The 26,444-nt window shown below is 38.9% G+C and overlaps 1 long non-coding RNA gene across 1 annotated transcript; it reads left to right on the top strand.

Annotated features, from left to right (window-relative positions):
• The first annotated feature begins 11,186 nt into the window (after positions 1–11,186).
• Positions 11,187–15,145, top strand: LOC135525298 (uncharacterized). The gene is made up of 3 exons (XR_010453117.1): positions 11,187–11,270; positions 11,684–11,752; positions 14,140–15,145. It is a non-coding gene; the product is annotated as an uncharacterized LOC135525298 (long non-coding RNA).
• Positions 15,146–26,444: the final 11,299 nt, after the last annotated feature.

Below are 26,444 nucleotides of genomic sequence, written 5' to 3'. Positions count from 1 at the left end.
ACAAAGTAGGGGATGGAGAGATATGGGTCTTAATGATTCAATGTTCTATACAATCTCAAAATGGATCTTCTTCTTAAGACTCAAAAATTGCACAGAAAAAGCAGAAGGAAGACCAACAGAAGAAAGCCTTCATGCTTGGCCTTGAGAGCATGATAATGGCTCTATGTGCAATTATCCCTGACGAACCTGTCTCGCAGATTACAAGTCATAATTCCCAGTAATAGCATGCTGTGAACAAGGAAAGGTAGTGCTAAAAACATTGGCAATAACATAAAATGGTCTACTTTTCCATGTACTGTAGATTTTACCATGTAATGCAATGCAAGCCTTCTGTGGTATTTTTTAAAATACCCAATAATAATACCTGGTGCTTTGTTACTCAGAGGGGATGTGTGTAGCACATAAATAACTTATTCAGGAACATTATCCTCTCCCACACTTTTTCTTTTGGGTTTTGTATATCAGCTCATTAATTTATTGTACTGTACGTCTCATACTCTTTTCACCTCAGCTTTAAGCAGCTGTTTGCAAAGTATGATTTGGATTGAGAAAAGGCTATGGCAGAAGGGGTATTCAAACACTTTTGGGCCATTCTTTCTGGGGGAATAGAGGGATAGAGCCTAGATCAATTGACTTCCTCCATATGCTCCACAGACACAGAGGCTGTAATTATGAGCGGACTGGGATAAGGACGAGAGACCTCAAGGGACTATTTCAAAGACGTATGTTTAACAGCTAATGGAAAATAAACACACAGTGCCTTCAGAAAGTATTCATACCCCTGGACTTATTCCACTTTTTTTACAGCCTGAATTCAAAATGGATTAAATAGATGTTTTGTTTCACCCATCTACACACAATACCCCATAATGATAAAGTGAAAAAAATGTTTTTAGAAATGTTTGCACATTTATTGAAATTTAAATACATAAATATCTAATTTACATTAGTATTTAGACCCCTGAGTCAATGTATGTTAGAATCACCTTTGGCAGCGATTATATCTGTGAGTCTTTCTGGGTAAGTCTTTAAGAGCTTTGCATACCTGGACAGTGGTGGGAAAAAAAACAATTGTATTACTTGAGTAAAAGTAAAGTACATTAATAGTAAAGGTAAAAGTTAAAGTCACCCAGTAAAATACCACTTGAGTAAAAGTCTAAATGTATTTGGTTTTAAATATACTTTATTATCAAAAGTAAATGTAATTGCTAAAATGTCAAAAGAAACAGAATAAATCATTTAAAATTCCTTATATTAAGCAAACCAGACGGCACCATTTTTATTTTTTTATTATTTTATTTTTTTACGGATAGCCAGGGGCACACTCCAGCAATCAGACAAAATGTACATGTGTGTTTAGTGAGTCCGACAGATCAGAGGCAGTCAGGATGACCAGGGATAAGTGCTTGAATTGGATGATTTTTCTGTCCTGCTAAAAGCATTCAAAATGTAACCACTACTTTTGGGTGTCACAGAAAATGTATGGAGTAAAAGTACATTATTTTCTTAAGGAATGAGGTGTAAAAGTAGTCAAAAATATAAATAGTACAGTAAAATACAGATAAAGTCAAGTACTTACACAACTGCACCTGGATTGTACAATATTTGCACATTCTTTAAAAAAAGTTCTGTCAAGTTGGTTGTTGATCATTGCTAGGAAGCAGTTTTCAGGTCTTGCCATAGATTTTCAATCAAAACTGTAACTAGACCACTCAGGAACATTCAATGCCATCTTGGTAAGAAACTCCAGTGTATATTTGGCCTTGTGTTTTAAGTTATTGTCCTGCTGAAATGCAAATGTCTCTCCCAGTGTCAGACTGAACCAGGTTTTCCTCTAGGATTTTGCCTGTGCTTAGCTCTATTCTATTTATTTTTATCCTAAAAAACTCCCTAGTCCTTGCCAATGACAAGCATACCCATAACATGATGCAGCCACCACTATGCTTGAAAATATGAATAGTGGTACTCAGTGATGTGTTGTGTTGGATTTGTCCTAAACATAACACTTTCAGGACATGACGTTAATTTCTTTACCACAATTTTTTGCGGTTTTACATTAGTATCTTATTGCAAACATGATGTTTTGGACTATTTTAATTCCCTACAGGCTTCCTGTATTTTCACTCTGACATTTAGGTTAGTATTGTGGAGTAACTACGATGTTGTTGATCAATCCTCAGTTTTCTCCTTTCACAGTCATTCAACTCTGTAACTGTTTTAAAGTCCCCATTGGCCTCAAGGTGAAATCCCTGAGCAGTTTTCTTCCCCTCCTGCAACTGAGTTAGGAAAGACACATGTATCTTTGTGGTGATTGGGTATATTAATACAACATCCAAAGTGTAATTAATAACTTCATCATGCTCAAAGGAATATACAATGACCAACCATCTACCAATAAGTGCCCTTCTTTGTGGTTGAATCTGTGTTTGAAATTCACTGCTCGACTGAGGGACCTCAGTCGGAAGTTTACATACACTTCAGCCAAATACATTTACTCTGTTTTTCACAATTCCTGACATTTAATCCTAGTAAAAATTCCCTGTCATAGGTCAGTTAGGATCACCACTTAATTTTAAGAATGTGAAATGTGGAACAATTGTCGTAGGTGGAAGAAGATGAGGACCAATGCGCAGCGTGGTAAGTGTCCATGTTAAAAAAAAAAAAAAAATGAACAAAAATATGACAAACGAACAGTCCTGTACTGTCAATGGAAAAACATTGAACAGAAAATAATCACCCACAAAACACAGGTGGGAAAAGGCTACCTAAGTATGATTCTCAATCAGAGACAACGAACGACACCTGCCTCTGATTGAGAACCATACCATGCCAAATACATAAACTCAACATAGAAAAATGAACATAGACTACCCACCCCAACTCAAGCCCTGACCAAACTAAATCAAAGACATAACAAAGGAACTAAGGTCAGAACGTGACAAAATGTCAGAATAATAGTAGAGAGAATGATTTATTTCAGCTTTTATTTCTTTCATCACATTCCCAGTGGGTCAGAAGTTTACATACACATAGTTTACATACATAGTGTTAGGTAGTATTGCCTTCAAATTGCTTAACTTGGGTCAAACGTTTCGGGTAGCCTTCCACAAGCTTCCCACAATAAGTTGGGAGAATGTTGGCCAATTCTTCCTAACAGAGCTGGTGTAACTGAGTCAGGTTTGTAGGCCTCCTTGCTTGTACACAGTTTTACAGTTCTGCCCACAAATTCTTTACAGGATTGAGGTCAGGGCTTTGTGATGGCCACTCCAATACCTTGACTTTGTTGTCCTTAAGCCATTTTGCCACAACTTTGGAAGTATGCTTGAGGTCATTGTCCATTTGGAAGACCCATTTTATACCAAGTTTTAACTTCCTGACTGAGGTCTTGAGATGTTCAAGGTTCCGTTTTAGGGCCACTATTGTTTTCACTATATATTTTACCTCTTGGGGATGTCATTCGAAAACATAATGTTAACTTTCACTGCTATGCGGATGACACACAGCTGTACATTTCAATGAAACATGGTGAAGCCCCAAAATTGCCCTCTCTAGAAGCCTGTGTTTCAGACATATGAAAGTGGATGGCTGCAAACGTTCTACTTTTAAACTCGGACAAAACAGAGATGCTTGTTCTAGGTCCTAAGAAACAAAGAGATCTTCTGTTGAATCTGACAATTAATCTAAATGGTTGTACAGTCGTCTCAAATAAAACTGTGAAGGACCACGGCGTTACTCTGGACCCTGATCTCTCTTTTGACCAACATATCAAGACTGTTTCAAGGACAGCTTTTTTCCAACTACGTAACATTGCAAAAATCTGAAACTTTCTGTTCAAAAATTATGCAGAAAAATGAATCCATGATTTTCTTACTTCTAGGTTAGACTACTGCAATGCTCTACTTTCCAGCTACCCGGATAAAGCACTAAATAAACTTCAGTTAGTGCTAAAAACGGCTGCCAGAATCCTGACGAGAACCAAAACATGTGATCATATTACTCCAGTGTTAGCCTCCCTAGACTGACTTCCTGTTAAGGTAAGGGCTGATTTCAAGGTTTTACTGCTAACCTACAAAGCATTACATGGGCTTTCTCCTACCTATCTTTCCGATTTGGTCCTGCCGTACACACCTACACATACGCTACGGTCACAAGACGCAGGCCTCCTAATTGTCCCTCCTAATTTCTAAGCAAACAGCTGAAGGCAGGGCTTTCTCCTATAAAGCTCCATTTTTATGGAATGGTCTGCCTACCTATGTGAGAGATGCAGACTCGGTCTCAACCTCGGTTTCAACCTTTAAGTCTTTACTGAAGAATCATCTCTTCAGTGGGTCTTTAGTAAAGACTTAAAGGTGGCTTAGTGGCTCTAACCCTATTACAGGGGCTGATTCACTGGCTTATTGGTGCTCTTCCATGACGTCCCTAGGAGGGGTGCGACACTTGAGTGGGTTGAGTCACTGACGTGATCTTCCTGTCTGGGTTGGCGCCCCCCCTTGGGTCGTGCCGTGGCGGAGATCTTTGTGGGCTATACTCGGCCTTGTCTCAGGATGGTAAGTTGGTGGTTGAAGATATCCCTCTAGTGGTGTGGAGGCTGTGCTTTGGCAAAGTGGGTGGGGTTATATCCTGCATGTTTGGCCCTGTCCGGGGGTATCATCGGATGGGGCCACAGCGTCTCCTAACCCCTCCTGTCTCAGCCTCCAGTATCTACGCTGCAGTAGTTTATGTGTCGGGGGGCTAGGGTCAGTCTGTTATATCTGGAGTACTTCTCCTGTCTTATCCGGTGTCCTGTGTGAATTTAAGTATGCTCTCTCTAATTCTCTCTTTCTTTCTCTCTCTCGGGGGACCTGAGCCCTAGGACCATGCCTCAGGATTACCTGGCATGTTGCCTCCTTGCTGTCCCCAGTCCACCTGGGCATGCTGCTGCTCCAGTTTCAACTGTTCTGCCTGTGGCTATGGAACCCTGACCTGTTCACCGGACGTGCTACCTGCCCCAGACCTGCTGTTTTGAACTCTCTGGAGACAGCAGGAGGGGTAGAGATACTCTTAAATATCGGCTATGAAAAGCCAACTGACATTTATTCCTGAGGTGCTGACTTGCTGTTCTGTTATAATCTCCACCCGGCACAGCCAGAAGAGGGCTGGCCACCCCTCATAGCCTGGTTCCTCTCTAGGTTTCTTCCTAGGTTTTGGCCTTTCTAGGGAGTTTTTCCTAGCCACCGTGCTTCTACACCTGCATTGCTTGCTGTTTGGGTTTAGGCTGGGTTTCTTTACAGCACTTTGAGATATTAGCTGATGTAAGAAGGCTATATAAATACATTTGATTTGATGTTTCTTCAATATATCCACATAATTTTCCTCCCTTATGATGCCATATATTTTGTGAAGTGCACCAGTCCCTTCTGCAGCAAAGCACCCCACAGAATGATTCTGCACCCCCGTGCTTCACGGTTGGGATGGTGTTCTTTGGCTTGCAAGCCTCCCCCTTTTTCCTCCAAACATAACGATGGTCATTATGGCCAAACAGTTCTATTTTTGTGTCGTCAGACCAGAGGACATTTCTCCAAAAAGGATGATATTTGTCCCTATGTGTAGTTGCAAACCGTAGTCTGGCTTTTTTTGGAGCAGTGGCTTCTTCCTTGCTGAGTGGCCTTTCAGGTTATGTTGATATAGGACTCGTTTTACTGTTGATATAGATACTTTTGTACCTGTTTCCTCCAGCATCTCCACAAGGTCCTTTGCTGTTGTTCTGGGATTGATTTGCACTTTTCACACCAATGTACGTTCATCTCTAGAAGACAGAACGCGTCTCCTTCTTCAGCGGTATGACGGCTGCGTGGTCCCATGGTGGTTATCTGTTTATACAGATGAACACAGTACCTTCAGGCGTTTGGAAATTGCTCCCAAGGATGAACCAGACTTGTGGAGGTGTCACGCCCTGACCGTAGATTGCTTTGTATGTTTCTATTTTTTGTTTGGTCAGGGTGTGATGTGGGTGGGCATTCTATGTTTGTATGTCTAGGTTTTGTATTTCTATGTTTTGGCCAGGTATGGTTCTGAATCAGGGACAGCTGTCTTTCGTTGTCTCTGATTGAGAACCATACTTAGGTAGCCTGTTTTCCCACTGTTAGTTGTGGGTGGTTATTTTCTGTTTAGTGTTGGTTGCACCTTGCAGAAATGTTTCTTTTGTTATTTTGTATTCAGTGTTCAGTCAGTTAAGCTAATAAAGATGAACACGTACCCCGCTGCATTTTGGTCCGATGACTCCTCTTCTTCTTCTGACGAAAGCCGTGACAGGAGGTCTACAATTTTTTTATTGGGTCTTTTGGCTGATTTCTTTTGATTTTCCCATGATGTCAAGCAAAGTTTGAGTTTGAAGGCAGGCATTGAAATATATCCAGTCTGTAAACAATTGTTGGAAAAATTACTTGTGTCATCCACAAAGTAGATGTCCTAACCGACTTGCCAAAATTATAGTTTGTTAACAAGAAATTTGGGGAGTGGTTGAAAAACGAGTTTTAATAACTCCAACCTCATTGTATTTAAACATCTGACTTCAACTGTATCTGTATGTGTGGGGTACAGAGATGAGGTACACATTAAAAAATCATGTTGAACACTATTATTGCACACAGAATGAGTCCATGCAACTTATTATGTGACTTGATAAGCACATTTCTACTCCTGAACTTATTTGGGCTTGCCATAACAAAGGGGTTGAATACTCAAGACATTTCAGCTTTGCATTTTGTATGAATTTGTAAACATTTCAAAAAACATTATGGGGTATTCTGTGTAGGCCAGTGACATAAAATCTCAATTGAATCTAATTTAAAAATCAGGCTGTAACACAACAAAATGTGGAAAAAGTCAAGGGTATGAATACTTTCTGAAGGCACTGTATTTAAAATAAGTGTAGACCTGTAGAAAGATAGTAGGCTAGTTGGAAAATGACATGGATAGTTAATAATTATACATTTATTGTGTACATTTTTCCCTCATAATATTTTTGTACATTTCCTCTTGATGCTGAAATAGCAGTTTGAAAAGGTTGCTCTTAGTACAAAGAGTAGGCAGAAATACATTGTTTCACCATTTTTGTATGTCTATTTTCCTAAAGGGTTGTATTTGACATTTTGGAAAAGCTTTTAACTTTGCAAGACGCACTAAATACGCATGCAACTCTATCCGGCTATCTCTACCTATCTGAGCCTTTCAAGTCTTTGTGAGTGAAGTAAATTCACGGTTTTCTGAGAAGTAACGGCATCCTCACAAGTCCATTTCAATGCATCAACTTTTAAGAGATTTACATTCAAAGAACTGAAGTTAAAAGGATGTTACAAACTATGGTACATCAGTTACTTGGCATGAACACAGCCAATCAGTTCGAATAGTGCAACTCTCATCTAAATCAATCAACAAAGACAAAGACTATCTTTCTCTTCATTTCCTAAGAGATCACTACTTGATTTTCAGAGGAAGACAATTGGATGTTTATCACTATTAAAAGATCATCAATCATTTAGAATGTAATAGAAAGCCTGCATAATTTGCTTAATGTAACAGTTTTGTGTCTGGATAGTTGATAGTATTCATTGTTTCATGATATAATGTACAGTATTTTATTATTTTGGATACAGTTATAAAATACTTATAACGAAATGGAACTCCAAATGTAATTTGAATGTGATCACATTTCCATGACATTTTAATATTCCTGAATTTAATTTCCTTCTTACAATAACCTACTTACAAAAATACTTTCAGAACCTGTGGCTTCTATTTTACATTTTGTGTTTGATTCTTGCATGAAACTGCATCACAGGACGTATTTCTATATCTGAATGTTTTTCAGAACTCCATTTCCAGGCTGAAAATAGTGTTTAGCCCACCAAGATTTGTCCCTTTTCTTGTATAATGGGGAACCTTACTGCTCAACATTCCACATTTTAAATTTTCTTCAAGTATGGGATGATTTTAAGTGCAGTTTAACACAGATATCTCTCAATGCTGAATTAATGACAAAGTAAAGATGGTGAGAAGGAACACAGCAGTCAAGGATGTAGTCATGCCACTTACTTGTTGGCGCATTTACATGTGTGTTCATGAGTAGTGCCATGTGTTTGCTCGTATGATTCATGCTATTATATCAAACATGAAACTCTTCAGAGTGCTATTATATACAGTTAGAAGACTTTACTGTTTTTCCTTATAGTACTGATTATTTCTTCCTATTTTTACGCTTTTACGAAGCACATATGGACTGTGCAGTGAAGATAACAACAGAACAATGACAACGCTTTTCTAGGGGCACCTTCTTCTAGCAAGGTCAGTGGAGATGGATGAGAAGTTGGGGAAAGAAATTATTAGCCATTTTTCAAAAACCCTTAAAAGGAGGCAGTGAGGTCAAACACTAGCGCCTGGACTCTGGCTGAATCACCCTTTTTACCTCTCCAGGAGAAAGCTAAGGGGGCCTCAGTGGGGGACATAACCGTTGCGCATGTCTGTGCCGCAACTTCTCTGTCGATGTAGAGGGTGGCAATTTCTGCCATTCTGAATACGGTTTGAGAGAAGAGTGATGGGCACTTTTCTATTATTACTGCTCTGCTGAGTGTATAAGACGCATTAGTGCAAAAGAAACTTGTCCATCTATTGCAGAACACTCTAACTCTGACCCCAGCAGTGGTTTGATGTGACTATCCTGTTTGTTTGCACTCTTTCCTTTTCTGATGTTTATGTCATGGTTTAAAATTCCCTCTGTCTAAAAGTATAGAACTAGGCCCTGGGTAGAAACCCTGCTTTGTCAGAAAAAGGATCCCTTGTTTGTAAGTATTAACCCAGGGAGAGGTCATTATCTGATGAGCACAGTTACCTAGAAAAGAGATGCCTTGTGCCAGGTGTTCAGGGATTCTTGGTGGGTCAGGGGTATGGATAAACAGATGCTCCATCTCAATGAACACAATTAATTACTTATAGGCTGCTTAGGCAAACAAGGAATTGTTCTGTGCATGTTTGCATAACACTGATATGGACATGTGTTAGTGCAACTTTTGAACTTGGCTGCTCTTTGGCGATATGTAACCAAACTCTTATCAGTTGTGCTGTAGCCCTGTACAGCTGATAAAAACCCTCTGAATAAAGACAACACCCCAGCAACACTTACTTGACGCCTAGGGCTTTCTAAGTCTCCAAATGTGATGGGAGACTGGTTATCCATGCTGTGTGAAGACATTTCAATGTATATTAAAACCATACTGTTGTTAAATTGTGTTGTATCCTCATTTCATTGTGCTCATACCAGTCATCCTGCAACCACACAGTGATATACACTGAGTATACCAAACATTCGGAACACTTTCCTAATATTGAGTGGCACCAGTTCTTGAGACAAACTGGTGCACCTGGCACCGACTACCATACCCTGTTCAAAGGCACTTAAATCTTTTGACTTGTCCATTCGTCCTTTAAATGGCACACATATTCATGTCTCAATTGTCTCAAGGCTTATAAATCCTTCTTAAACCTGTCTTCAACCCTTTCATTTACACTAATTGAAGTGGATTTAACAAGTGACATCAATAAGGGATCATAGCTTTCACCTGAATTCACCTGGTCTGTCTATGTCATGGAAAGTGTTCTTAATGTCCTGTATATTCACTGTATATCTAGAACATAGGTTGTTATATTACATTATGTAAGAGGCATACACATTCAACTCAGAATGATATGACATTGTAGCTACAGTATAAGAGAACCACAAACACTAGTGTCTAATGGTCTATTGAATAAAGAGAAAACACTACAGATAGTCACAGATGAAGAGGTATTTCTCCACTATCCCTATATAACTGCTCAGAGACTTGAAGATGTCATTGTCAGTACAGAGCCATTGTGAGCTTTCAGTGGTGCCTCAAACACACATCAGAGTAAAAAAACTATCTTTACTTTCATCTCTAAAGAAACATTTGTCAAGATGCAGAAGAACACACATATAGGCAAAACACACCCCCATGGATAAATACATCACACACAGACACTTGCGCACACACAGACACACACATGGAGATACAAATATAATGAATCAAACATTTAAAAGAATCATGTTTAGTCTGGGAGGAGAACACTAAAGTTCTCAGCACAATGGGGTAGCACATTTGTGTCTGAAAATACACTCTTGTGCAGCTTTTTCTTCAAAATCATGGAAATGTACAATTGCAGACTGTGCTTTTTGCAGCTGTCATCTGCTAAGTGCGTAAAAACCATTTTAAAGTAAAATCTAACATAATTTTCCAATTTATTTGTTGAGCATTGACAGCAATTTAGTTCCTCTTATTATTGCAGTGAAGGAAGTGGTGCTGACTGGGAGAGGCTCTTTTTATGAAGGATTCGGACTCAAAAAGAGACATTGATTGAGGGAATGGGGGATCATGCTTGGTGGTCTAAACAAAATGCATTCAAAGAAGCAAATTGCCTGCTAAATAACTAGATGAGCATTGTTCAAAAATGTTTAGTTGTTATTTTTCTCTTGCAGCTTTTGTATTTAAAGTACAGACAGTATCAATGTTGTATTTTCTGGTAATTTAATCACTGTCGCTGGAGACATGAAAATTAGAATAGTCACGAGTATTGAGATGCATGGAGGAAACCTCAAATACAATAGATAATGCATACAAACGGTCGGTGTATCCTATTTCCCTCTGTTGCTAAAATAATAGGAGCTAGATTTACTCTGTTCTTTCCGTGTGTTTATATAAGGCTACATGTATAAACAATTTCCGAACTGAATGTGACATTTGCCCATATGCTTGCACATATAGTTGACATGTATTAATAACACCACTGAGGTTGTAAACGTTAGGTCTATGGGTCATTGTGATCATGGTGTCATTAAAATTTGACCATTCTCTCCAATAAGAATCTCATGCAAATGAACAGAACAATGTTATAGAAAAAACTATTCTAAGATACATGTATAGCCTAGTGTAGGTCTAGCATGCTGATTTTTACAACTAAAGCTACTGGCTACCATTTATTATCTCATTCTAAAATACATCCTCTATAGGACTTTTGTTGTGAAAGATGGGTTTTTATGTCTCTCCTTCGTAAGGTGACGTCACGCTCATGAAATTGACAGGCCACCTGTGGGGACGAATCGGGATTTAAATGGATATGGCCATCATAAAAAACTGTAGGTTGTGATACGGCACATGGCAGAAAGATACACAGTCAATACTTTCGATTCCAGTTCCAGAGGCGGCGCAGACAGCATCTGCAAGGTAAATCTCTGATTTCTGTTCGACTCTTGTTGTTTTATGTTTGCTGAAAGATAGAATGATACAATAATGAATGAGGTATGGATGTAAAGAAACACAGGTACATAAGGAGGGTAGTCTGTTTTCTCTTGACTATAAATCGTGTTTTGCAAAACCGCCTGAAACAAGCCACATCTGATTGACAAAGAACTAAGCATTGCTACAATTATACGCCTGATTCTCTAGAAGGCAAGTTGGCAAAATGAGACTTGAGAGGTGGAGCTGAAATGCAAAGAAAGGATATTAAATGCATGCCAATATGTGGGTCACATCGTGGGCGTATGTATGTGACTCTATTGAGTTGAACATTTGATTATTTCACAAATGTGACTTTTCATTTTGATTCATTTTTTCATACTCTTGTACCACACTTTCAGATGTATACGTGGGACGAGTGGTCAAACCGCAATAGTTCATGTCGGGAGGGATGCTGATCATATCAACAGGTAGAACGCAGCGAGCACAACTTGTTGGAATTATTTCTGAGGGTGTCTATAGCATAAACTGTTCCTGTAGATTCGTAATGTTCCTGTGATAGCCTATATAATCAGTGAAATCTATGCTTTATATTTTCGCATAATGTGAACAATAACCTATTGTACGATTTTTAGTAGGATATGATAGCCTACATATGCCCTTTAACCTCCCCATTACAAATGTTTTATTCGACTATAAAAACAGAAGGTCAGAGAAAATCTGCACTTTGTTACTGTGTAATAGCCCCTAAGCAAAGTTCAAAGTGACATTTTCTGGTTTCTCTCCGGCAGTTAGAAGGAGAAGACCGAAGGCTTGCGAAAAGGTTATATTGATTATAGGAAAGACCCCCGCAAAGAAAGATAATGTCCCTGTGGTTGTGTTTACATAATGGCTATAATTAAATTTGAAGAGCTCTTTATTACAGTTATCCCTGACAAATCCATATCAGCCAGTTGGCTATGTCCTCGTATTTACTGTTATGGTAGCCTACAATACTTTTGTTTAAGGGTGACTGGCGAATTGGATGGTTGAAATAAGACAACGTTTATCGTTCTATTTTAGGCCTACTTTAGACTCATATGGGAACGCATGCTCCCGTGTAGCTTCGACCATAAGAAATTGTCACTTCAGTTTGATGGTTTAAATAATGACTAATTCTCAATGTTTGAATTGAATAATTATTTTACTATAATGTCATACAACACGTAGTTGTGAACTCGTTTTGCAGCCTTGTAATAGCAATGACCATAGCCAAGTAGTAAGTTATGCTGGTGATGACCTCTGGAAGCATATAGAAATACGATGTTTTTAAAATACCATAATAAGTTAATTAATTTATACTGGTTAACCTTGGAAATCAAGCAAATATAAAAGCTTACTCACATTTCTGGAACAAATATAACACAAAAGTAACGTGCTTTACTATTCAGCGTGAGGTGACTTGTTAAAAACCTGTTCACTAATCATTTCAGCACCACCGGGGTGACCAGCTCCAAAGTCGAGTAATAGGCTGTGCGGGACACGTTCTCGCTCAAGTCTAATAATTTTCAGCACCGCTGTTTAGTCCAAATAATCGGGGGCATTTTAGTCGAATGGAATATTTAATTTCAACAACAAGTGTTACCTAAGCATAATCAAATGTCACCATTCACCTGTTAGGCCTACATGTTTTATGATACTAACTAGGCTACAGTGTACGTCCTAATTGTAACTGATAGTCTTAGAATGTTTTATAAAAATACTTCATATTTAAAGACGCTCCTTATATCTTATACCTACAATTTGTGCAAAGTAGCCTTATTACAACTCTCACATACTTCTGCGCTGTGTCTATGCTGAACAGGCTGGCTGGCAGGTTGTCTGAAACATCATGATTACACATTTACATGGAGAAACTCTCCCCATTATGGTGCCACAAATAGTGTGCTACATATTCAGTCTGTTCCCAGGCAATACAATTATTTACAGCAGGTGTTCAAACAAGACCGTTTGTGCATTGATCCAATTAATGTAATTAGATGCAGCTTGGTTATGACTTAACAATGTCCAACTCGTGCATGCAGGGATAAAGGAGTAGTATGCCCTGAGAAGAGTGTTGACTCATTAGCAGTAGCTATCTCTAGGGGAAAACACCTGTCTGAATTCACTGATATGTGAACCCAACACATGCCTTAAATAAAATAAAATCTCCTCACCTATAAACACATCCAGGCATTACCATTTTCTGTTTCAATGGATTGTTTGAGACTGTAGGCTTTTGTCTTTACAGCAAACAGATGTATTTCATATCAAATTAAGCCCGTTGGATTGTACAATAGCAACCATCTTCTATTTGATATAGGTACCCAGCAGGGTAAGTGCGTATTTACCAAATCCCCTTCTGTTGGCACCCTCAGATAGCTAGCTGCTTTCTGTGTAACACATTTTACCTCTAATTTGGATTTACAATGTTTATAAAGTGGGACCATTGTTGGCTTCGCTTTGTGGAATGATTGGCCATCATGTCCATTGTACTTTAATGGTATAAGAAATAATATTCTTAAATAATCTTTGTGTAACCAGTAATATTGACATCTTCAGACAGGAGCTCACCATGCAGTGGTGTTTTATCCCTCTTGGCAGCTAACCTCAGAAAGAGGGCACTCTGATGTTTTAAGGAGTACCTCCACATGAAACCTCCCCTTTTTGGGGCTTTTAAAGAAAAAGAAAGAATGAATAGCACCGTAGGGACATTTTATTGACATCAAAACATTGCAGAATCTGTGTAAAGTGGGAGCCATTTGTCGCTGTATTTGAAGTGCAATCACAATCAGCACGCATTGGCAGTGACAATGCTATTCCTCCCTGCCCCCTCCAGCGATCCCCCATGGAGCAGCAGGGAGACTGAGACCACTGTTTGATCTGGCCTTGTTACTGGCATCTGAAGGATGAACGCTCTGCTCCGCACAACACAAAATGATCCAGGGTGAGAGAGAGAGCTTGCAAAATCTTCTCTCCTCCCAATGGCAAAAGGTGTATAATTGCAGCAACTTGTTTAAAACTGCAACATTTTCTCTACGCCCCATGGCAAAAATTTGTACAATTACAGGAAATGAACTCAAAAACGTTTGTTTTCCCTCCTCCGTCAAAATTTTGCTTAGGTCCCTCAAAAGGCTGTAAACGTGTTTGTCTAAGGTGTTTTGCATATAAATTATTTAACCTAACACAAAGTGACATTTAAAGTGCCATGCTTATGCCGGTAAATGTGTGTCTTGGATTGACATTGCTTTTGTTTCTTTCTGAAGACAATTCTGAGACAGATCTTAAGGGTGCTGGCTGACATGGCTTGTTTTTCTCCAACAGAGTGATTATTTATGAAATTGTCAAATTGAAATTAATTGCACTTGTATGTCACTCTGGATAAGATTACTAAAATTACTCAAATGTAAATCAGCCTGGAAGTGAGTTAGAGAAACATTGTCTTTGCAGAAATACACATATTGTAATATTTACATGTGATATGTATGTGCAATATGTGCATCATACGTGTGGATACAGCTTTTTCTCAGAAATAGGTTGCAAAGGGACGGTATATTACTGGAAACGTTTTAAGTGTACTAGTAAATTACCAGAATTTTGGTATCTTTCAAGGATTTTATCAAGGATTTTATCCAGTGGCCCTTTTGGGTACTTCAGATTATCACAGGTGTCTGTAATTATCTCTGCCCCTCTGTGTGGCCTTATCACATGTAAAATATCTGAAATAATTAAATAATATTATTTAAAAATAGAATGACAAAGCTGTAAAAGGTTATCCTAAATATAAACCATCAACTTAGTGAATACCATTGGTGTTTCAGCATTAAATATATATATTTTTTTTTTACACTTTCATTTATTTTACGATGTCAATATGTATTTGTTATCGATGTTTTGGTGTCAAACTGGTGGCAGTTGTGAAGAAAGGTGAATAGTTGGAAGAGTTGCAGAGTTAATTGTAAATAATTTAATTGTTAAATAGATGCTTTTTTCATTAGTTAGGCTCTTTTCTCTTGAACAATAATGGTAAATCTACTAGAACCTCATGGACAATATGGACAATTATACTTCATATAAATATTTTTTTTTGTAAAGTTATTCAAGCGTAAATAACCAAAGTTATAGATTGCCATATATTTTCTGTTAGTTACCAAAATTACTGAAGATTCTTGTAACTTTGGTAAATTATAGGTAGCTTTGCAACCCTAATCAGAAATAAGTTATACCCTTGAGGCTCCAAAAATGTTAATGTGATATATTGTTAGAACAATATAATTACAAACAAGAATTTCAGTTCTGGGTCTATCACTAAATTGCATTACGTGTCTACATGTCAAAACATTTCTAATATTTTCTAAATGTGAATCGATTGAACAATTCAATTCCCACTTATCTTTCACGGTCTCGGTTGTGTGTGTGAAGTAACATGCCAAGCATTGCATTTTCTGCCACTGGTGCATTGTAAGGAAATTCATCAACATATCTGTATGTGGCAATGTCGTTTTTCTGACACCTCTATTTGTCAGAGAGTTTCTGTGGATGATTAGTGTGCCTCTGCTTGAAGCGTTTAAACCTAGCCCATCCACTGGATCTGTATTCAACCTCCATTTTGCTTTGGTTGCTTTGGTTACCCCACCTTCCAGGAATGTTCCTAAAGATCTAACAGGTGTTATCCTACACATGCTTCCTCTCAATGGTTGCCATGAACCTTTGTTCAGAGTGGTATACAGGTGCACAACCCGGTTGGAGAAGCTGGCTGGAATATAAAAAGCCTTACAGTGTCCTGGTGTATTGACTTGAACTGCACATCAATCAAAAAGGTATCGGTAGTGCAGTCAGGGGGAGGTTGAGGCGATTGGGGAGATTGGGGGATGGGGGCTGAGCTGGGGCATGATGGAGGATGTGCAATCTCAGAACGAAGGCAGGGACTCAACATCAGAGGTGGGCCCAGCGAGGGGCCTTAAGTCACAAAGCCTGCCAGGCACACCTCTCCTCCAGACAGAGCTCTTCCACCACTCCAGCATGCATCCACAGGAAAGCCCCATAGCATGGGTTCACTGAACTCTCCCAATGCAATCCTTTTACCCATGAGTGGAGATCACAGCCATGATCACATGCTGCTGACCCATTGGTTCTGACGGAACACAATAGTGTTCAGTGTTCTGTCACTTTATCCATTCTAGCCCTACGCTTCCTTTGTCATTTTTAGTAGCAATCGTTTTGTGAAACTTCCACAAAAATAGGCTACAATTGTGTTGATGATATCAGTAAGTCTAGAAGGGAGAAACACACAGCTGTTGTAACCTGCTATTCCCAGTTTGCCCAATGAGCTTGATGTAATTTTAAAACCATGATTGACATTAAACATATCCAGTTGACATTTGAACATACTGCTTTTATATTGTATTCAGTTGTACCCATTGTGGGAACAATGATTCGATTTCATAGTGGCCAGGAGGACTTGTGATCTATATGTGGAATTTTACAGTGCATAGAACTTTGGATGAGTTGATTTGGCACCACTGGGGACAGACATCAGTTCAAAGTCTAGTTTTGATTATTGCAATTTGTTTGAGGTGTCAACTAATGTGAATTTAACGTAAAATCAACAAAAAAATCACCATGTTATTGGATTTACATTGATGACTCCAATCAGTTTTCCATGTTCATTCAAAGTCAAAACATTAAAAACAATTGAAATGACATGGAAACAAAATTGTTTTGATGCAGTTTTTGTCCAGTGGGATGCTTCTCAGGTTTTGCCTGGGTGCCTGTATTTTTCTACTTTAGCCATTTGTTGCTGCCTTGGTTAAAAACAATATTGTGAATGGATATTGACTTGAAACCACCTCTGACCTTAAAAGACAGAGTACATATTTGGAGTAAACACACAGTGCAGTTATCTTTTATCTGTGATTGATTGAATTGGGATCATACCTTTTTACATTTCTCATGAGGAAGCCATCCTGAAAGCAGGTAGAGTGCATCTATCTGTACAGAATCTAAAACGCAAATGGCCTGTCAGAGTATGAAATATGGTGCACTAGGCTTCAGTAAAGACACATGCTTACTGTATTTGAGAGATATTTTTTGTCACTTTGACAGACGCAGAGGAGAGCAAAACACATTTCCCACCCCCACATCCTTCCAATTTCAGCAATGAAAAAATGAAAGCCCATTTCCCACAGGGCTCCTAGGAAAGAGCATGCTCAGGTAATTGAGTGGAGTACGCTCAGCCTCTTGTCAAGGCAATTAGAACAAATCATATACTCTTACTAGCTCTAATTACAGTAGATGTCTGTCCGCCTCTCCTGGCTGCCTCACTCTCCCCATAGCATGTTGACAACAATAGCAATTATGCCATGTACCATTACATGTAACTTCTATCGTCAAAATAGATGTTGCTTGTTGGGGCTTTACTGCAAATTTGTCTTACAAGAGAAGGGGGAAATACATTGATTCATTTCAAATCAATAATTATTTTAAATCAAGATGTAACCAAAAGGATTTGGAATTGTCTGTGTCAAAATCAGTTGCACTGTGACAGTATTTCTTTCTTTAATACTACATTTTGCCCTGGTTGATTCCATTTGTATGATGATGCACACAATTCAAGTGTTTCACTGGAGCTAATTAATGTCAATTGCAGGCCATGGACAATGTCCATCCTAAGCCCCTGTCTGCAGTACAGTGCATGGCAGTTGATATGATAGTCTTAACCCATAACGGATGGCCCAGATGTCCATGCCGTGCAGTAACCCCATCCGGCCCTGCTTACATCCCCCAGTAACCATCCTAGTTAGCCCTGCTAACACAGCATCAATGAGGCAGGGCTGGAAAGAATAGGAGGAAGTCACCCCTGTGCCTCTAAGTAGCACACTTAACTCTGTTCAGTCAGTGCCTTGGGAGAGATGTCAGACTCAACTAATACATTTAAGGGGTGAATAAACAGCCATTTAAGGTGCATGGGCCATCCTCTCTGAAAGGACAGGGTCATTTGATGAGAAAATAATTGAATTAGACATTGAAGGCATGGACGTGTGAGCCACCTTAAGGTTTATGGATGGGCTCTCAGGGGATTTATTGAGTTACATGGATCATCATTTGTTCACACGGTGTAGAACAGGAATATTCGGTTTTTGTGTGTTTCTTTTTACAGTTCCCCATAACCCCTTTGTAACCATGGTGCTTACTGAAATGTACTGTAAGGATCCGTGTATAACATTCGACCTGCATGTTAGTCTTACAATCTCTATTACATAACACTAGCAAGGTTTCCATTCAATTGGCGACAGATTTTCATTAGAATATCCTAAAATCCGCATGTTTTCACCAAACTGAATTGTCGCGGATAAAATCAGTATGTGATGACAGTGCACACAACATTTATTTTTTCTCTTAAGTTTTCATGTACCAAATACAAATATTATGTTCAATCTGTTTCCATTGTGTTTTCAACTCTACGGATAGTTTTGCCAAAAAACTGTTGCGTTAAATAGCAAATGGGACTAATCTGGGTCTTGGCCTGTGCACTCTAGCCAAAAGCTTGCAGATGCGAGTAGGCTCTGCGGGTAAATTAGTCTACAATACATGATGAGATTCATACTGTGCACTTTCACTACCATGTGAAGTTCATCATAACTTATTTAATCTGTAGCCTAATAAACTGCATGGTTTCCCAAGTCATAGTGGGAGAACCACACACCATGTCATCGCGTGACACCAAGTTTAATACGACATGATGGTTAATTATCGATTATCAATACATTTTATCAACACAAAAAGATCCCACCATGTCGAAAAAACAAATCTTCTGTCTGCAGTTATACAATTGTACTGAAACTTCCTGTTTCCATCACAGCTGTAGTGATTTTTTTGTTATATACGGTATGACTTTACTCGCATGAAAAATGTGGATGGAAACGTGGTTATTGTATTCCTTTTTCCCCCTTATTTTTTTGGTCTTTTTTTCTTAACTCAGGATTTGCACCAAATGTTTCCATGTTTATCCTCAGTTGTATTACACCTGTAGCAGGCTTTTCAAACCAGTAGGGGTTTTAAGGCCAAAGGCACATCTTTGTTTGGTTTTGAGTCTTGTCCTCAGGCTCTATCTATTTGTTTGCCACTTGACCTCCAGAGAAAAGCCCTTTACATCCATTGCTTTTCCCTCTGCTCAGACAGATGAACATGATAACAGATTAGCCGATTGAGAAGCCAATTAAACAAATTATCTGTGTACTGCTGCCCAGCATGGTCTGCTACTACATGTCTGTGCTCACAGTTATAGAGACTGAAAAATGTATTTGCTCAACGTAGTAAGCAAAATCTACATTTAACTGTAGCTGTAGAATCCCCAATCAGATCTTTATCAAATTAAAATGATGTCAAGCCAATGATTGAATTATTCGATAATACATGTACGGTATTATAATATCTTAAACATTTGGGCATTAGTCCTATATTGGGATGTGTAGTCTGTAAAAGTTTTTTTTCACGGAATTATATTTAGCAGACTGGCAGGGACACCATAATTGAACGTTAGTCCTAATTCAACAGGCACAGGAGCAGAATGTAATTCTGCTCCACTCCAGTTGGCTGGCCATAGAGCTCCTTTCTGCACGCTGTGTCTCATCATTCTAATTGTAAAGAATGAAAGGCGTCCATCCTCAACTGGAGAGCATAATTTAACTTGCTTTAATAATACATTACTATTCAATACAGAGCCTATTATTCTCAGCCAGGACTCCTGAGTGGAGACATAAAAGAACTGCATTTTCACCTCCCCTTTTTCCCGGGAACCTTGAGTAAATGTATAAGTGCATGCAGAGACAGGTTCTGCCACTTAGAGAAAGAGTCGCTAGTAACGTTGTTCATGCGAAACAGCGATGGCCATTATATCCAAGATAGTTTTTAATGGGGAAAACCATAGTTAATGCGAGCTAATTTCCCTCGTTCAGTGTCTTAAAGAAATGCATAACCTCTCTGTTCTGTTCTGTAACTCAGTAGCAGTGAGCATCTAAAGCCACTATTAAAGCTCTCCTTCTGAGCCGAGCATTGGCCTGTCACTCTCTCTTCAATGCCATACCCAGTTCAATGCTGCCCAATTGTTGCCTTCTTTTTGTGCGTGTTAAGCCAAGCAGTGCCTTATATAAAATTTATGGGCAATGTAACTTTAACTGTGAAGGTTCCACCACCTCAAAGAGCCTGTCAATCTTGTCATTGTCATTGTTACAGCAGGCAGGTGGTTTTTAAAGGGTTATTGTAAGTGAGAAATAAAACATAGTTTGTTATAAAAGTCTTCTATATTGTTCTTAAAAAGAGTCTTTATCAATTTCAAAAACATTGAAATGTTTTTTAGTTTTAAGAAGGAAACAAGGCATTGGCTTTACCATCTTTAGTTTTAAAGACTCAGTGGTGCCCATAAAGGTTATTGGAGACTGAGAAGAAAGTGAGAAGTTGTAGGCATGTGCAGAATGAATATGGACAGACAGAGGTTCTCCATAACAAACTAGCATGACATTGAACCTGTTTGGTTTTGTTAAGATTTGGTTCTGGACCCCATGCATCTAGAACAGAACTGAATGTCCCAAAGCCTTCCAGTGTGAATGAGATGCATTAAGGTCCATGACGCCTCTCCAGTAAGAAAAGAAAAGCAAAGCACTCCGAGATCCACTGGGTTATTTCATCCTCTTCAAATTTCAACAGCCTTCGTTGAGCTCACTAAATGGTCTCGGAGTGTGTGTGTGCCCATGTGTCCATGTGTGACCATGTGTGTGTGTGTGTGTGTGGGGGGGCTGGGTGGGGGGGTTAGTGCGTGCGTGCGTGCGTGCAAAGGGCTGTGGCGGTCATGGAATTTTGGACGACAATTATTGATCAAATGACCACGTTCACCATTTTAATCGTTTGAATAGCAAACATAAATATCTAAATAAAAGACGCACCTTTTCTCCTCTCCTTCGCCCCTGACTGCACATGCTTCCACTGCTGTAGGGAGGGGGTATTGCCTAGGCAACCAAAGACTCGTTTGCTACAACACTTCAATACGGAAAAACATAACGCAATGTTCAATTAAATGGAAACAGTGCTATTCTGAACGACCAGTTGAAACACGGGGAGGGGTTGGATTGTGGGTTCAAAATGCACCACTGCCCTTTCAATACACCACTCATTGTTTCAAGCCACAACCAGCCACACCCACCAAACAGAGCAAACGTACCTCAAAGTATTTTCAAGAATGTTGACGAGTGTGTAGTTCAGTTCAAGCTGTTACGCAGTGTAGCAACCATTTAATCGAACTGAACACACCTCTTGCTTGTTTTAGCAAGGAGCAATAAAGTTTCATCACGTTGTAAAGACTCCATGTTACCCCGGAAACGGACTCAACCATGTGAATGTCCGGATGTCCCGTCTTCCGTCAGCTGTGTGTTCCACACACACAGACAGGCAAACTGGTTATGACAGTTATTTTATTTTAGTGACGGTCTTCATCCATTATACGTAATTGTACCTGCCCTATGGGAACGTACCTACCCGTACCCAGGACACAGTACCACTCTCCTTCTGTGCTCGTAATGAATCATACTCAGACCCTGTGTTGCTGCTATTCCAGTCTAGTCCACCATGTACATATGAGGATAAGTAGAGGAGCCAGCCAGGGACAGACAGACAGTGATCAACAGCTTGCTGAGGTCTCTGTTCTGCTATCTCCATAATCACTCATTTCCATGTACTCACCAATTCATTAGCTGCCTGATGGAAGGCCAGGCCTGTGCTCCTCTTTTATGACACCTTCTGTCACATTGTTAGACATTACACCACTTAGATGTGACTGAATAACTGGCTTTAAAACAAGAATGTGAGAATCAACAGTGTTAAGTATCCTACAAGTACAATTGTGGGAAATGAGGCATTTCTTTCCTTTTTCTTTTCCATCAGCCACAAGGAGAAGTGAGACATTGTCTGAACGCCTTGTGCTGTGGGTACACACACACCACCAAAATATATTAACACATTCATAAGATTATGCTAACGCAGAACACACTAATATAAAAATGATTCAAGAGTGTGAATGGTAAGACATAAGCTGCTATTTCCTTACATTTTAACAGGAGCTTTGTGATTCATAAGATATCACAACCACCCAGAATGTATCATATTCATCTTTGGCTTGAATGACAAATACCTCATAAATACAGACCTCTCTAATATTGTCCTTTATTCACAATTACGTTCTCTTTTCTCTCCCTCATCTGAGTCTAAATATACTTCCCTTTATTGGCTGAGCTTTCGGAAACCAATAGATACAATGTTACTTTTACAAACGTTCTACTTTAATTAAAACTGAGAGCTTGTCCTTTAGCTCAACTTTGTCTTTCATTTTAGTGAACTCAGAGGCTGGGGATATGGGTGATGATATGGGGCCAGGTGATAGCCTTTAGAAAGGAAAGGGGGTGGATTTGTGTGTGATATGTGATCTCTGTGGAAAGGGCAGGTAGGCTTCAGGTATTACCACATTATTAACGGCTTCAGAGGGGGATTCGTATGTACACAACAGCTATTTGCATTTACTGTTTTTCTTTGTTTCTTTGTTTTATACATTTGTCAACATGTTTATGTACAAATACATATCTCTTTATAACTTCAATATATTTTTATATATATATCTTTATCTTGGCCAGGTCGCAGTTGTAAATGAGAACTTGTTCTCAACTAGCCTACCTGGTTAAATAAAGGTGAAATAAATAAATAAAATAAAAATAAATATAAAATTCAATAATTCTGGTTAGCTTTAGCATGTATATGGTCATGCATGGGATCTCAATTATTTGATTCATTGTAAAATAGAAATGCAATATTGATGAGAAATATGTAGTTGAGTAGCCTGGCTTTATGATTGTCAATGAAAAAAACTCATGTTCAGGTGAATAATGATACATGTATAACTTGTCATTATCCTTTTCTATGCTTGCAGGAGGATGTGCACTTTGGTCCTGGACGCTGTGGAAGACTAGTGATTTTGTTGTTGTACATTTAGCTCACTGACAACAAGTCACAGTCTACCTCAGTGACCAGGTCTCTCACACCATTATTTCAACAGCTTTTAGTTTAGTCACTCCACGAAATGGCATTTTAGTCCACCCACAACATTTCCAGTTTCCTATTCATCAGAAAGCAGTCCTACGAACCTTCAGTTCAGAATATAGAGTGCACTCATAGTTTGTTGTTTGCAGGCAGCAACAAACCTTTGAATCATTGTTTATTGTCTGTAATTTCAGTTTTGTTTGTGTTGCAGCAAAACAAAATGTGAACAAAATATAAAAAAATAAATGCTAACAAGAGCTATTGTGTTTCATGTCATAACGTGTTCATCTAACTCTGAAGATGTCACTGCATTTTACAATCCAGTCAGTGAGATCTTAACACTGTCAAAACCGGTAAGTCCAGCCAGTGTGAACAATTCTACACATCTCTATCACTCATGAAAGTGTACATAAAAGTACACGAACACATTTCCTTATTTAACTGAGCACCAACTACCCTGGAAAGACATATGAGGTATACAAGTGTACAGTACATAGTTATACTTTATTCCATGTGCATGTTTGCAATTAAAGTATTACTCAATACGGTATGATTTGTATGCTTTTACTTTGTATCGTCTGTATTGATTTGACCTCAATTTCAGCACAATATAAATCAACATCACTATCAAGACCTCAACACTATTCTCTTGCAATCTGTAAATAATGTATGCTGAAATAAAGCACCTTCGATATGCCATGCACAGATTCTGATAATATAAATGAATTCCACAATATTGTACATCTCATTCTGCTTCAACTGTGGTAATCAATTCAATCAAGCAGGGTTATGAATTTATTAACATTTGTTGAAAGGATGGAGAGTGCATTTGTGAACTATTGCTATAGTAATTGCTCCATGTAGTAAAAGGGTAGATGGATGAATGAATATATAGATTGGTGTACTAATACAAACATTTCATAATAGCTTGTCTGAGGGTATAAATATGCATTACAGAGATTGGACAATGAGAGTGGGTGTTAACTTCAACTCTCAGTGAAGTGTATGATGTTTCCATGGATACTGCCACAGCAACCCATACTGAATGACTAGCCTTGGCCTGAAGCTTCCCAGCAGCACAGAATGGGCTGGATGATTTTAGAGGCCTCGAGGGTCATTGTTGAAGACACTTGGCATCCCTTTTATCATTCAAACACTAGATCCCTAAAGATTGTTTAAAAACTCATTACCTCAACGAGCAGTGTGTTTATTAGATATTGAATGGATGGCCATTTAGGGATCTATTCAATCCGTATCACAGAAGTTCATGGTTACAGCGTGATTGAAATTTAAAGGCAATGTTCCCACGTTAGCGTAAACTGCATTCATAGTAAACACTGCATATGTCGGCCCCATCTAAAATTATCTTTACATTTCTATCATGCGATCTGTAACGCTTCAGTGATACAGATTGAATAGAGCCCTTAGATTAGCATAATTTATGTTCTTACTGTGACCTAGAGGGAGATAGTGGCAGGCAAGCTGATCCTCATTCATATCCAGCAACAAGCTTCAGGCTGCTGCATATAGAAAGAGCAACATCTGGTGAGCAAGAACAGAGAAAGGCTTATAATGATGGATTTAATTAAAGGTAGGCCTATTTTGTTTTGAAATGGGGTTTGCTGTTTGCAAATATATACTAACATAGTATCATTGTGTGATAGCAGGCACAGCACCAACGCGCTAAGAACCTTTTCCTTTCTTGAACATCAATGTCTATTAGTCTATACAAAAATTCTAATCACATTATTTCAATCTTGAGAAGCAACATGATTAGTAGGTGTCATGTTATTATTTTAAGAATTTACTATTTTATATAAATAATTTATTGATACTTATTTTGATTTTAATCTCAGATCAGGCTGCGGTCTGCAGTGATCAAAAGTAGGTACTAGGCCTAGTACAACCTAGGCTACTTTTGAGAAAAATACTGTCACTCCCCTTGAATACTCCCCAGGTCATAATTATAAATGTTTTCTCAATCAACTTTACAGAGTAAAAAAGGTCAAATGAAAAGATTCTGCTCCTAGTAATCAACAGTAGGTAGGCCTAGTCATTACCTCTGTCTCACCCCTTCCCTGCAATATTCCCCATCATTGTTTCCCAAACTCGGTCCTGGGGCCTCCCAGGGTGCACGTTTTGGTTTTTACCCTAGCACTGCACAGCTGATTCAAATAATCAACTCATCGTCAAGCTTTGATTATTTGAATCAGCTATGTAGTGCTAGGGCAAAAACCAAAACGTGCACCCCTGGGAGGCCCCAGGACCGAGTTTGGGAAACCCTTAATGGTGAATATTGAAGGGGAGTGACAGTATCTTTCTCAACATTAGCATAGCCAATCAACCTCATCTGGTGAATTAAAGGTAAAATGTAGAAATGTTTTTTTTTTCCGGTGAATATCTTAGACACTGTAGTCTTTTAAAATGTCTGAATCTGTCACAAACTACACAAAATGTCTAAATCTGCAGGATGATTGGCAGAGGTTATCAGAGAGCGCCACCTGCTGTTCAAAAACGGGAGCTGCCACTTCTGACCATGTTTGTGCAAAAGCTGATGGACAGAAGATGGACGAAAGAAGAGAAAGGGTTTTTAGGTTCCATCATCTGCTACACAATGTTTGTTAAACTGCTACGGCTAAAGAAGAGGGCAAGAGCGTGGAGGAGAGCTGAGCCTGTGGATATGAGCTACACTGCTTCCTGACTAACTTTATTGATGCTGAGCGTTGCTAAGAGACTGAACCAAAAGTGTTGCTCTAGTGTATAGGCTACACTCTTGTGTTATACTAGGTTAATTGTGTTTCCATAGCTAGGGCTGATAGTGAAGACTTGTAAAGAGCAGAATCAACAACCTCTGCATAATCAAAACAGTTGCTTTGTGACTTTTCACAGTGTTTGTATTTCTATTTATTAAGCATCCCCATTAGCTGCAGCTACTCCTCTAGGGGTCCAAACAAGATTATGGCAATTACCGTTAACCCATGTTCACAGTTAGCCGCTGATATGTAAATCCAGCCAGAATAGTCCCAGCGGCCTTGCCTTGGCCACAAGTCAGGGCATGTTCAC

Source organism: Oncorhynchus masou, chromosome 31 (genome assembly GCF_036934945.1).
Source record: "Oncorhynchus masou masou isolate Uvic2021 chromosome 31, UVic_Omas_1.1, whole genome shotgun sequence".
NCBI classification, from domain to species: Eukaryota; Metazoa; Chordata; class Actinopteri; order Salmoniformes; family Salmonidae; genus Oncorhynchus; species Oncorhynchus masou.
This window is presented reverse-complemented; position numbering and strand designations above follow the sequence as displayed.